Source organism: Pteropus medius, unplaced genomic scaffold (assembly GCF_902729225.1).
Source record: "Pteropus medius unplaced genomic scaffold, Ma_sr-lr_union100, whole genome shotgun sequence".
NCBI lineage: Eukaryota > Metazoa > Chordata > Mammalia > Chiroptera > Pteropodidae > Pteropus > Pteropus medius.
Window position 1 is genome coordinate 1 of NW_024350397.1, and position 12,562 is coordinate 12,562.

Sequence of the window (12,562 nt, forward strand, 5' to 3'; positions counted from 1 at the left end):
GGCATTAGTATTTCATCACACAGAAGGAAATCATTTCTTCCTGGCCTTTCATTCAGACTATGGATCTTATTTTTAACCCATAAGAAGATGATGTGCTTACGTTTACGAGACTTGGCCACAAAGTGTGACATTATCCTGATGATATGAACAGGTATTCCTATCTTTTGATCACTACACTGCATTATTAGAAAACATTATTCAAAAATATCATTGTTGCATTAACAGATATGTTCATCATTTTCTTACTGTTAATTTTTCTTCCACTTTGTTCTTTGTGGGTAACTATTGCTATTGCGCCTCTGGCTGTAAGAGTAATGGTTTTCATGGCATTCGAAAAAGTCCATTTTGTTTCCATATCCCTGATTCATCTTGTCATTTGTAGAGAATTTTCTTTCTATTTTTCTGCACACATTTCTTATGCATTTGTTTTCAGTTCTAAGCCCCCAGTCAACCAAATAACAGCTGAGGCATGAGATCTAGGCTACCCAGGGTTACAAAGTGCAACTTCAACAATAATAGAGGTGTATGTTTTCTCTGCAGCAAAAGCATGCCTCTTCAGGATGCTTTTAAAGATTATGTGTCTCGTTATGTTTTGCGGGGCTGCTCATGGCCTAATTTGTATTCCAGTATTCTTAACCTTTTTTTTTGAAGGTTTGCCTGACTATCCACTAGCAAATCAAAGACCAGTTATAAAATTTCTGATTGCCCCAATTCAATCTCGTAAAAATGCATGATTAAAAAGCATCAATAAACTAAACACAAAGTCATGTTTCCATGCCTTGGAAATCTCATTTTAAAATGTTATATAAAATATCCTGAGAAAAATTAATTATTCTTACATTAAAATATCTTTACTAAATGAGGAAGTTTTCTCATCTTTATTATGGTACATGATCAAGCATAAAGTATAATTTTTCAGTTCTTTTTTCCTTTTTATTTCATCATTACACATTATTGTATGGAATTCAAGTATTTCATATATTACACTATAAATGAATATTATTCTCACTGTACTTTCTATATGCATTATTTTGAATTACTTAGTCTCCCAATATGGGGCTTTTGTGTGCATTTCGTAATGGTGTATGTATATGGACTGAAGTTTATAGAGTTTTGAAATTCAATTTATCTTCTTTTTTTGGGGGGGTGGTTAGGTTTTCTGTGTCCTCTCTGAGGATATTTTGCCTTTTCCAAGATTACATAATAATTATCTCTGTTTTCTTTTCAAAGTTCATAGTTTTAACTTTCCACTTGATCCATAGACCTGTGTTTGTCAGAAAGTACGCATAGAGGTTCATTTTCTTTCTGTAATGATCCAATTGTCCCAGCATCGTTAGTGAAAAGATGATCCTTTCACCAATTAACTTGGATTAACTTGGCCACTCTTCAAAAAATCAATTGACGATTTATGTGTGGCTTTATTTCTGTTCATTGATCTGTTTGTCCATGCTAAGCCAATACCACACACAGTCATGATTACCGGAGATTTCTATTCATTCTTGAAATTAGGTTGTGCAAGTTTTTCAATGTTTTTCTTCTTTTCCAATTTTTTTTGCTATTCTAGTTTCCTTGCATTTAGATATTTATTTGAGAATCACTTATCAATTTATATTTTTACAAAACCTTCTGGGATCATAATTAGGTTATGATGAATCTGTGGATCAATTTGGGGAAAATAGATGTTGTAGCAATAAGAGATTTTCCAGTCTGTGAACATGGTATCTCTCCTTTTATTTATGTCTTCTTCAAATTCTCTCAAGAATATCTTATATATTTAGGAAGATTTCTTTCTTTTTTTGTTTAGTTTATGGCATTTTAAATAATATTAAAAATTTTTCCCCATTTTTGTACAAGTGCACAAAAATACAGTTGATTTTGATATACTTACTTTATATCATGTAACCTGGTTTCATTCCTTTATTAGTTCCTGCAGATTTTTGTAGTTTCTTAACTATGCAACTATGTAAAGGACACATAAAGGCCATTTTCTTTCTTCCTACATAGTCTTTATTTCTTACTTTCCTGATTGCACTGGCTTAAACCATCCAGAAATGTGGGAAAATATACTGAGAGCAGACATCACTAGCTCATTCCGAAGTCTACGAAAAAGATGCTCTACATCTCATCAAGTATAACAGTCACCTGGAGGTATTTCATAGCTATTGCGATCGGAATGAGGAAGCTTCTTTCTACTCCTAGTTAGGTGAGATGTTGTATCAAGAATTGGTACTGAATTTTATCATAGAATTTTTGTCTATCTCTTAAGATTATCATGTCATTTTCCTATTATAATCTGAATGTGGAAATTTATGTTAAATGATTTGTATTATGATACCAACCTTGCATTTCTAGGATGACTCCCATTTGGTCATGCCTTAATTTTATTTTCAAATATCGCTCTTTGTTTTGTTAATATCTTGTCAATGATATTTGTTCCTATGATCATGAGGGATACTGGTTTTCAATTCCCTTTTCTCATAATGTCTTCCTCAGGGTTTGATATTAATGATACTGCCTTCAAGAAATAAGCTGGTAAATAATCCTCCTCTTCTGTATTCTGAAATATAGGATGTATGGTTAATATCGGTTCTCCATTATTCCGTAAATATTTGGTAGAATTGACCAGTGAAGTCATCTGGGCATCAAGTTTTTCTGAAAGGCTTTTTATTCCAAATTCACTTTCTTTAAGAAATAGAAGTCCAGTCAGATGTTTTGTTTCTTCTTGGGTCAGTTTAGTATGTTTTGTCTTACAAAGAATTTACCCATTGATCTAATTGGCCAACTGATTAATTTTTTAACATTATTTTCAAGCGTCTAGTATGCTCCCTGTGCAATTCTTGATATTGGTTGTTTGTATTACATCTTTTTTTATTTCTTGATCAAGGGATGATCGATTTTACTATATTTTTCCAAGACCCAAATTCACCTGTATTAATTATCTCTATCATTTCTCTATCTGCTATTTCATTGAATTCTACTCTTTATTTCTTCTAGTTTTCTACTTTAATTTTCTCTTCGTTTTCATGGTTTTTAATGGGGTAGTTTAAGGCATTGATTTCAACCTTTCTTTTCAAAGAAAGTTATAATGATATAAATTTCCTTTGAAATAGTCTTCACTATATTTAACAATTTTTATATGATGAGTGTTCATTATTATTTATTAAAAATAAATTCTCATTTCTCATGTGATTTCTTCATGACCATGCATCAAAAATGCATTTCACTTTTTTTTTAAGGAATACTTTAACTGGACATAAAATGATAGGTTGAGAGTGTTATTTTCTTTCAACACTTTAAAAATGTCATTCCAATGCCTTCTTGATGCAATGCTCGATTAGATATCAGACTTCCATGTTACATTTTTCTTCTCTATGGAATCTGCCTTTTTTCTTTAGCTACTTAAGATTTTATTTTTAATATTATTGGTTTTTAGCAATCTGACTATGATGTGGTTGTGTATCATGTGTTTTTTCTTCAAACCTTTTGGCTATCTTTGACTTTTAGTACCTGGTTGATATTTTCCACTATATTTGGAAACATGGATGCTGTGAGTCCAAAGAATTCTTGAAAGAGTTTGGAGGTGAAGGAGAGATATCGTAGGAGAGCTGGAGCAGTATGTGAGAGCCAAGTACAGATATTTTTAATGGGAGAATCTTTAACATGTTTAAAATCTAAAGGGAGGATTCCGTGAGAGGTAGAGACTGAAGTTACAAACTAGTCTATTATTAATACAGTGAAGTATGGGAGAAAGAACAGAAAGATGGTATTCAAAATACAAGTGGAAGGATTGGCCGTTGAGGAAAGGAAATATCTAAGCTGGAAATGATCAATGTAGAGGCCTATTGCACTGGGAGAAGAACAACATGAAGGGCCAGAATCCAACTGTCCCGGAAGCCAGGTGACCTGTGGATTATTCAGTTGAAGGAGAAATAAATTTCATCTTTGCCTTAAGTTCTTTGGAGCAGATATTCTAACATTTGTAAACTAATTCAGGAAAAAAATTATAGCAGAAATGCTTAATCTGATGCTATCTCATCATTCCCAGGCCTTCTCCCTAACTGACCGGGCAAGAGTCAGTCTCAGAGCTATCAAACTGACATGGAAAAATTTCACAAATTCAAATTGCTTTAAAATTCTCATCACAGAAAATGTGAGCTTAGAATGTGTATCCCAATTCCATTTTGTAGTAATTTTGAGAAATCCAGACTCCGTTTATAGGATTACTAGAATAACCAGCAGGGGAGCAATTAGATGCAATCTGCTTTGATTATAGGTCTTGGCTAGCTGAACTCATAAATGCATTAGAAATCTGGTACAAACACGTATGGCCGTATCTGAAGAATGCGGCTGGGTTCTAGTATTTCCTGATTTTAGTGCCTGGCTTGGGAATAATTGGAGTCATCTTGCTCTTTCCTTTTTACGAAAGTGATGGGATTGTATGAGTAAAGGCTTGGTTTTGAATTTGAAACTTACTCGGTAATTGAATGTCTGTGAGCAAAATTACTGCAGCATCCACCTTATTCCGTAGAATCACTCCCCCCACATGGAAGTCTTGGCACAACCAATGCAAATCACAAATATGATTCCACCTGTGGATTCTTAGTGCAGTGACCCTAGTTCTATAGAGTGTATGTAACTCCATGTTTGAGGGAAGCTTATAATCACACTTTATTCAACAGTTTATAATCTCGTAAAAAAGTGTAAAATCTCCAAAACAGCCATGTGCCAAACTTTTTAAACTAGAAAATTGATGTTATCTTATGGTTATGGAGAAGGAAAAATAAAAATTCTATCTCGCTTTTTGTATATATTAAAGAATCATTGTGAAAATCAGGCCCGCCTTCAACAATCCTTTCCTCAGTGATCTGAAACAACCAAATAAGCCTCCTTATTCCTTCTTTACAATACTGTTAATGTGCAGGCACTTCCTTGACAACTAGACACGTGGTTTCAGCAGGAAGGTTTCAATTTCCTGAGAAAAGTGTTTCCATGATTATACTTTGTTTTCTGAATCAGAGGCAGATCTTAATATTCCATCCTAAGGTAATGCATTCATGGGGAAAAAATGCTCTAAAACATGTTTTAGGCATTTACCTAGTAATCAACAACTGTCTTTGAGAAATGGTCCAGAGCACTAGGAACAGTATGTCGCTTGATTTTTAAATCTCTGTATAAGCACAGGTTCACTTCCAGAAAACATAGTGGTGTAGGAAAAGGTGTCCCAGAAATTTCTGGATTGATCAAAGAAATAAGATCAGCATGAGCCAAGATGTCATCCCGAATGGCCCACATTCTGTAAACTAGACTGAGGCCAACCTCCAGGAGCTGACTCTCTGCCTCCTTGCTGTGAATACATGATGGTGCCGTGGAGAGCTGGAGCAGGTCTTCCTCTGGGCTACTGACTCCTCCAAGCACATCCACGGGCATTTCTGCTCCCGAAGATTAAAGGGATCTCCCCATAGGCGACACTATTTGGGTGATGTGCATGTATCCTACCAGATGGGACTTCTTAGTCTAAACTGGTATAGTCATTTTTAAAATTTACATTTAAACTTGATGTGATACTTTTAATAGGAAGCACTTACTTTCTTTGTAGGACTAAAACTAAATGTAGAAATTTGCACTATTTGACAGATGAAATTATCGATAAGAAGGATGGCAATAAAAATAGTGGAGGACTTAGAGGATGACTATGGAGTTGGCCAGAGCAAGGAGAGATAGAAAAAGATAAAGAAAAAAAAAACACGATTCGGGGAAGGTAGAGAAAAAGACAGAGCAAGAACGTATTATAGAAGCCTAGGGTAAAATAGTGTGCAATGATTATATGTAGCTGAGAATAAAATAATAATAACCACAAAAGCCAATATTTCATGGACACTCACCATATGCCGGGTTAGAAGTTATGCTCTGATTGTGTGACATTTCATTTAATTCTCTTGGAAAAAGAAAATAAAATTAGGTGAGTGTCCTCGCACTGCTAGAAGTAGATAGATTAGACAAGATTTTTGTCCTTAAAATTTTTCTCCAGTTTTAAAAATCTAGAGATCACTTTTGATACGTACAGCATTCTTCTTCATCAGTACCTGCAGGGTGCCCTTCATGAACTAAACAAATATGGCAGACATTTTTTTAAAGCAGAGAATGACACATGTGTAATACTAGATATCATGGGATAAAATGGCCACGTAAAGTACAGATTCTTGAAATGCCCTTCGAAATCTCTTGAAAGCCCACTTGAAGTGAGTTAAATGAATTTAAACATAGAAACAGGTGTGCAGAGGGGCATTGCCAAGGAGTGGAAGGGAGCAGAGACATGTGCTCTCTTTCCAGTCTGGAGGGCTTGGGGGTGGAACGTACCCCTCCAGCTGGTCTGGAACCCCAGCCCACAGGATAGCACAACCTTTCCCTGTCACTGGCTCTAATCTGTGGCTTTGGGTCCCACCCCAGGTTGCAGACAACTGGGGCTTGGCCAGAGGAGGCAGAGGGAACTTGGTCAGAAAGCAAGCACCAAAATTGAGGTTCCCTCAGAAAATGAGATCTGTCCCGCCCCTGGGAATGGATGAAGCAAACAAGGTTACTTCCTCCTGCTCCTCCTGGGGGAGAGCCCTCCCAGGGACAGCAGTTTGGGGTCCGGGGGAGTTACTGGCAGGTGTGTGTGTGCTGGATGAAAATGTGCTGATTTCATTTCTGCCTGGTTCTGTGTGCCTGAAATGTCATTGCTTGCTTTGAAGACCTTCTGGATCTGTTTGCTTTGATTCTTAACCCCGTAATTTTTCAGTGCTGACCTGCTCAAGACCCTGTTTTGTATGGATATAAATAAAAGGAAGAAGATCCCTCTCACTAACATTTCGAGTTTTCACACTGATCTGACCTGACTTCCCCTCTCAAACCTGTCTCGATACTCTGTAACCAATTCACATTGTTGTTCTACTATGTGATTGGAAGTTCCTCCTTGCTGGTACTAGGGGTCTTTCTGAGCTATTGGACCACTGTCTCAGGAATCACTCCAGTCAGCTGAGATCCCCCCTTTCTTCCTTTCTAAATCGTATGGGGCGCAGTCACTCTTTCTGATCTAGTCACAATGAAAACACAACCCCTTTTGTGACACCCTCCTTAAGAGCAGGTAGATCATCCACATCCATCTCTCCTGACCTTACAGAGCCCAACTACCCTTCACATCTGTTGAGTCTCCCCTCAAAATCCCAACCTTTCTCATGAGGAAATCTTTGCTTCTTCCTTCTAAATTAACCTGAATGTTCTTATTCCGTGATTATTCTGCTGCACTGATTCTTATAGCACATGGAAGCACACTTCACAAACCACTCTAGTCTCTCCTTGCCTCCTCAGCAAGGCTGACTCCATGACGCTGAGACCTCCCAGCACAGGCTTTTGGAATTATTTTGGGGCTTCTGGCCATTGCATCTTCACTGAGGTGATTTTCTACCTCAACCCATGAATGTGCCATAAAGTTTTTTGTTTGTTTGTTTTGCTTTTTAAAAAATTTTACTGCCTTTCTATGATCAAAGCTACAATTTAAGTCTCAGAAGTCTAAAACCAAGATCAGAATTTACCTAAATTAACAAATCCAGAGCCCATTTGAAACTACAAAATGGGAGATGTCTCTTAAAAGCCTGTTTATAAACTATGTGTATCCACAGGTCAGCCCCTCCTTAGAGGGGCTCTGAATTCAGTTCAAAACACCTTAAAAAAGGAACAGCCAACCCACACCTATACACACAATTTAAAGCTCACTTTCACACTAGTTCTTAAGCTTACACATGGAATTCATTGGCCCGCTGACCTGGTTGAAAATTCAGATTGCAAAAGCAGCAAATAAGTATCCCCAACCAAGATGTCCTTCTTTTTATAAGAACCCTTGTGTCAGCTGCACTTGCTGCTTAGGCCTGATGGCCCACTGTCCAAGAAACACTGTGAAGCTTTGTAAATTTAAGTGTAGTTCAAAATACAACTTCAGGAATCCAAATTCTAAACCAGTCCCTGCTAGGCGCTATGACCGACCACCAGTAAGTAGTTTAAGACCAGCCTCTGTTACAGCATCGGTAGCCATAAATTACAGTGATTCGTCAAAATCTACATTGCCTGAGATGTAAAGTGTTTGCCAGGGGTTGTGAGAGGCTAGAAATTAAAAAAAAAAAAATTCTCTACTATCATGTGCAATGAAATAAGCCATTGCAGACTTCTAAGGACATGAACCCTCATGGCCTGGCCCTACGAAAGACCCAGTCTCTGAATATTATTTTGCTACTGATACATGAACCAAAACCAAAGTACAACATCTTAAAAGCAACCAAAGATCGTGGGGGAACAGGGCAAGATGGCGAATAGATTATGTTCAAAAAAGGAGCAGCTGGAGAACCAATTTCTCAACAGCAATTATAGAAGCTCAAACCCAGCCAAAATGATGTCTTACATGTCATCAAAGACAGTAATAGTGACCCAGAATTCTGTAGGCTGTAAAAATATGTGCCAGGAGTAAGAAAACGTAAAAACATTTTTAAACAGAGATTCACACCAGGCAGTTCTCACTGATGAGAATTCTAAAGGATGTGCACTACAAACAGAGGAAGAATGAACCCAGATGCATGTTCTGAGATGTAAGAAAATAATGCAGAAAACAAAGAGTTAAATATGTAGGTACATAAAAATGAACACTGACAGCACCATGTAAAAATTATAAACATGTCTAGTGCTTTGAAAGGATACAAGACAGAATGTGAATACAAAGAAACAATACACATAAGTTTGGAGAAGTGAAAATGGACCTAAAGTATTAAAAATTCTTTATATTTATCATAATCCATGAAGAGAGAAAAAAAAATAGTCCTTACCAATATACCAGGAGTAGCTATGTAAAAAATAAACCAACAAGAAATGATCATAATCAAGGTCAATTGACCTGAGAAATGCAAGATTGGTTTAACAAGAGCAGATGACGTATTTGCACATTTTAAAAAAATTATCATCTCAATATGTGGAAAATAAGCAGTAAGTAAAATTCAACACTCATTCTTGACAAAACTCAGATAACTGGTATTTTGAGGAAAATTCCTTAACATAACTGTGGCAGACAGACCCAAGGATGACCTGATAATGTCTGCCTATGGGTGTTCTCCCCTTTCATAATCCCTTTCCCTTGAGAGTGGGCAGGATTTGTCACTAGCCTGTAGCCATTAGAATATGACAGATGGAAAGGAATTTTGCAGATATCATTAATTCAGTTTGTTTTGAACTAATCAAAAGAATTGTTCTGGGTGAGCCTGATTGAATTAGGTGAAAACCCTTAAAAGTAGCCTGAGCCCTCTCTGGAGTGAGAGGTGCTGCTGGCTGGCTTTATGAAGTGAGCAGCAGTATTGAGTGGGCCCACACGGCCAAGTGCTGTGAATGGCCTTGCCATAGACTCAGTGCTTGTGCCTCCCTCACCCAAAGGCATGTTAAATGCTGATGTCCAGTGTGATGGTATTTGGAAGTGGGCCTTTGGATGATCATAGGTCATGAGGATGAAGCCCTCAGAAATGGGAATAGTGTCCTTATAAAAGAGGATTGAGAGCGTTCTCTTGCCTCTCTGCCATGTGCCACAGGAAGAAGACCGGACTTCATAAACTGGGAAGTGGGCCGTCACCGTACACTTAGTCTACCACTGCCTTGATCTGAGGCTTCCTCGATGCTAGAACTGTGAGAACAAATTTCTGTTGTATATGAGTCTATAAAATTTTGTTATAGCAGCTCGATCGGACTAAGATGAACCTCATAGGAACTGTAGGCCATCTCTAGGACCTGAGGGCAGCCTCCGAATGAGAGCCAACAAATTACTGGGAAAGGAAATACATGGTCATACAGTCACGAGGAAATAAATTCTGCAAACAAACTAAATGAGCTTCGAAGCAGATTCTTCCCCATTCGAGCCTCCAAATGACAATGCAGCCCAGCGGACACCTTGACAGCAGCCTTGTGAGACCGTGAGCAAAGGACCCAGCTAAGCCATGACCAAATTGTGACATAATGGGTGTGGTTTTAAGATGCTAATTTGGTGGGATTCTGTTACGCAGCAATAGAAAACTAATACACTAATAAAGGACATCTGCTTAAAAACACACACACACTATTTACATAATTAGAAAAATATACTGCTTCCCCTTTGCAATTTCAACAAGACATGGATACCCACCATCCCTGCTAATATTCAATAACATTCTTGCAATAAGAAAGAAAAAGAAATGAAAACTCAAGGAATTGGAAAGTGGGAAACAAAATCATCACTATGTATAAATTATATGTATATACTGGTAAAAAATCCAAAAGAATCTGCAGATAAAACAATAGAGTAAGAAAAAATATGAGAGTTTATTAGGCAAGATACCGAATTCAAGCTCAAAATGCAAAATATCGATGTTATTTCTATAAGGTAGCAACAAGCAGGAAATGAAATTAATTTTAAAATTAACATTTATAATAAGATAAAAAGTATCAAATAACTGAGACTAAATCTAAAAAAAATAGGTACAATATCAGTATGGGAAATATTTTCAACATTGAGAGTTATTCAGACAGACTATGAAAATATTAATAGTTTGGAAAACTCAATATTGTAAATGACTTTGGTCCGTTTTCTTTTTAAATTCAATGCAATTCCAGTCAAAATCCTTGCTGTATATTTGTAGAGGTTGACAAGTTTATTATAAAAGCTATAGAGAGTTCTCTCCACCTTTTATCTTTCTCTTCTCAAACATTTCAGTTCAAAAGCATGGGGATAAAAACAGGGAGCTGTGGTGGCCCAGAGGGAGGTGTTGGAGCCTGGATGGAAAGAGGGAGAAAGTGTGGGAGGGTCACGCTGCACAGCGTCTGAACTCAAATCAGAGCATCCCTGAAAGGTGAGTGACAGGGGATGACGTATAAGAAACTGAACAAGGTCAGGAGACATCCACACAGGGACAGCAGGACAGCCCGGTATGGGTTTTCAGAGCCCGATGGGGGTAAATCATCTGCAGAAGAGGTGCCCGGGCACAGGGTATCTGAGAAGGATGGGGTGGGGAGGGCACACACTGGGAGGGACAGCAGTGGCAACCCAGCGGGAGGTGTGGGAATCAAAGTGGCAGTGAGGAAGACATGTGCGAAGGGGCAGGGACAAAAGAGCCTAGTTATATAAGAAGATTGAACAAACAAGTGAAGATACTGATGATGGAGGTAACTTACTATCAGAAAAGGGTGTTAATAAATACTGAAATGGAAAAACTCGAATGAGCTATGTGGGATTCAACTGCAATATTTGGTAAGAATTCATGGTTATCAATAGATTCTGACACAGAACTACAGATGAATGCGTGCATGTCTGTACGTGTATTTATGTATGCACATACAACTCCCCGATGTTCCCTGAGGTGCCCCGGAGCAATGACAACTCCAATAACAATGTGCACGCCCACCAAACTAGTGCCCAGATCTTGGTTTCTAAATATCACTGTCCCCCAAAAGGAATCAGGGCTTCCATGAAAAATGGCTGATTCTAAGGATAAGACAGAAAACTGCAAGATGAGCTTGGAACATCTTGTCCAGAGAGGAAGGAAGTGCACAGAGAATAATGCGGACACATCAAAAAGACATGAAGTCAGCTTGAGATGGCTACCACTGGCCAAATCTGGGGCAATTTAAGCACGAAAATAATAAGCTTTCCCTTCTCCCTCATTTGTTTTTTAGGTTGGCTTGCTTTTATTTATTTATCAATGTAGAAGAAATGATAAAATAAGATTATCATCATTTGACATCATTTTAATGGTTGATTCACGCAAGAATCATCAATGGATGCTCATTCTATTGGGTGCGATTTTTAAGGAGTAACCAAAAATGGAGAGCCTCAAGGTATATCCGTACAAGATATCTGTGAAATACAAAGGGTAATCTTAGTGTGGGTAAACATGGCAGACACTCCTTAACCACGCGATCAAGCTCAACAGTGCCAGTAACGGAACCAGGCACGGGCCTCCAGATCTGCTGTACTGGGAAGAACTCAGCATCACTGTTGTGACTCTTCTGCCCCAATGGCATAAGCTGAAGCTACTTATGAGGAAACACCATACAAACCTCAACTGAGAGAAAGTCTACAAAATAACTGGCCTATACTCTTCCAAATATAAAGAAGACTCAAGTAATGTCCCAGATAAAGGAGACTAAAGAAACAGAACCTTGGACACAGCACATCACCTTGGATTTTCTTTGCCTATGAAGGATGTTATTGAGACAACTGGAAAAATCTGAAGAAGGTTCATGGATGAAATATGAATCCCGAACCAATTTTCATTTCCTGACTTTGACAATTATATTATAATAATGTAAGATTTTCTTTTTTCTTGGGAAATACATACAAAATGAAAGCATCTATAAGTAAAGAGGTATCATGTCTATAACTTACAAACGGTTCATATATAATATGCATATATTATATACCTATATTTATATTTTTCTAAAATGAGAAAAGAGCAAAAACATAAAGCAATTATAGTAAAATGCTAACTTTTGAGGAATGGGATCCAGGAATTCTTCATACTAT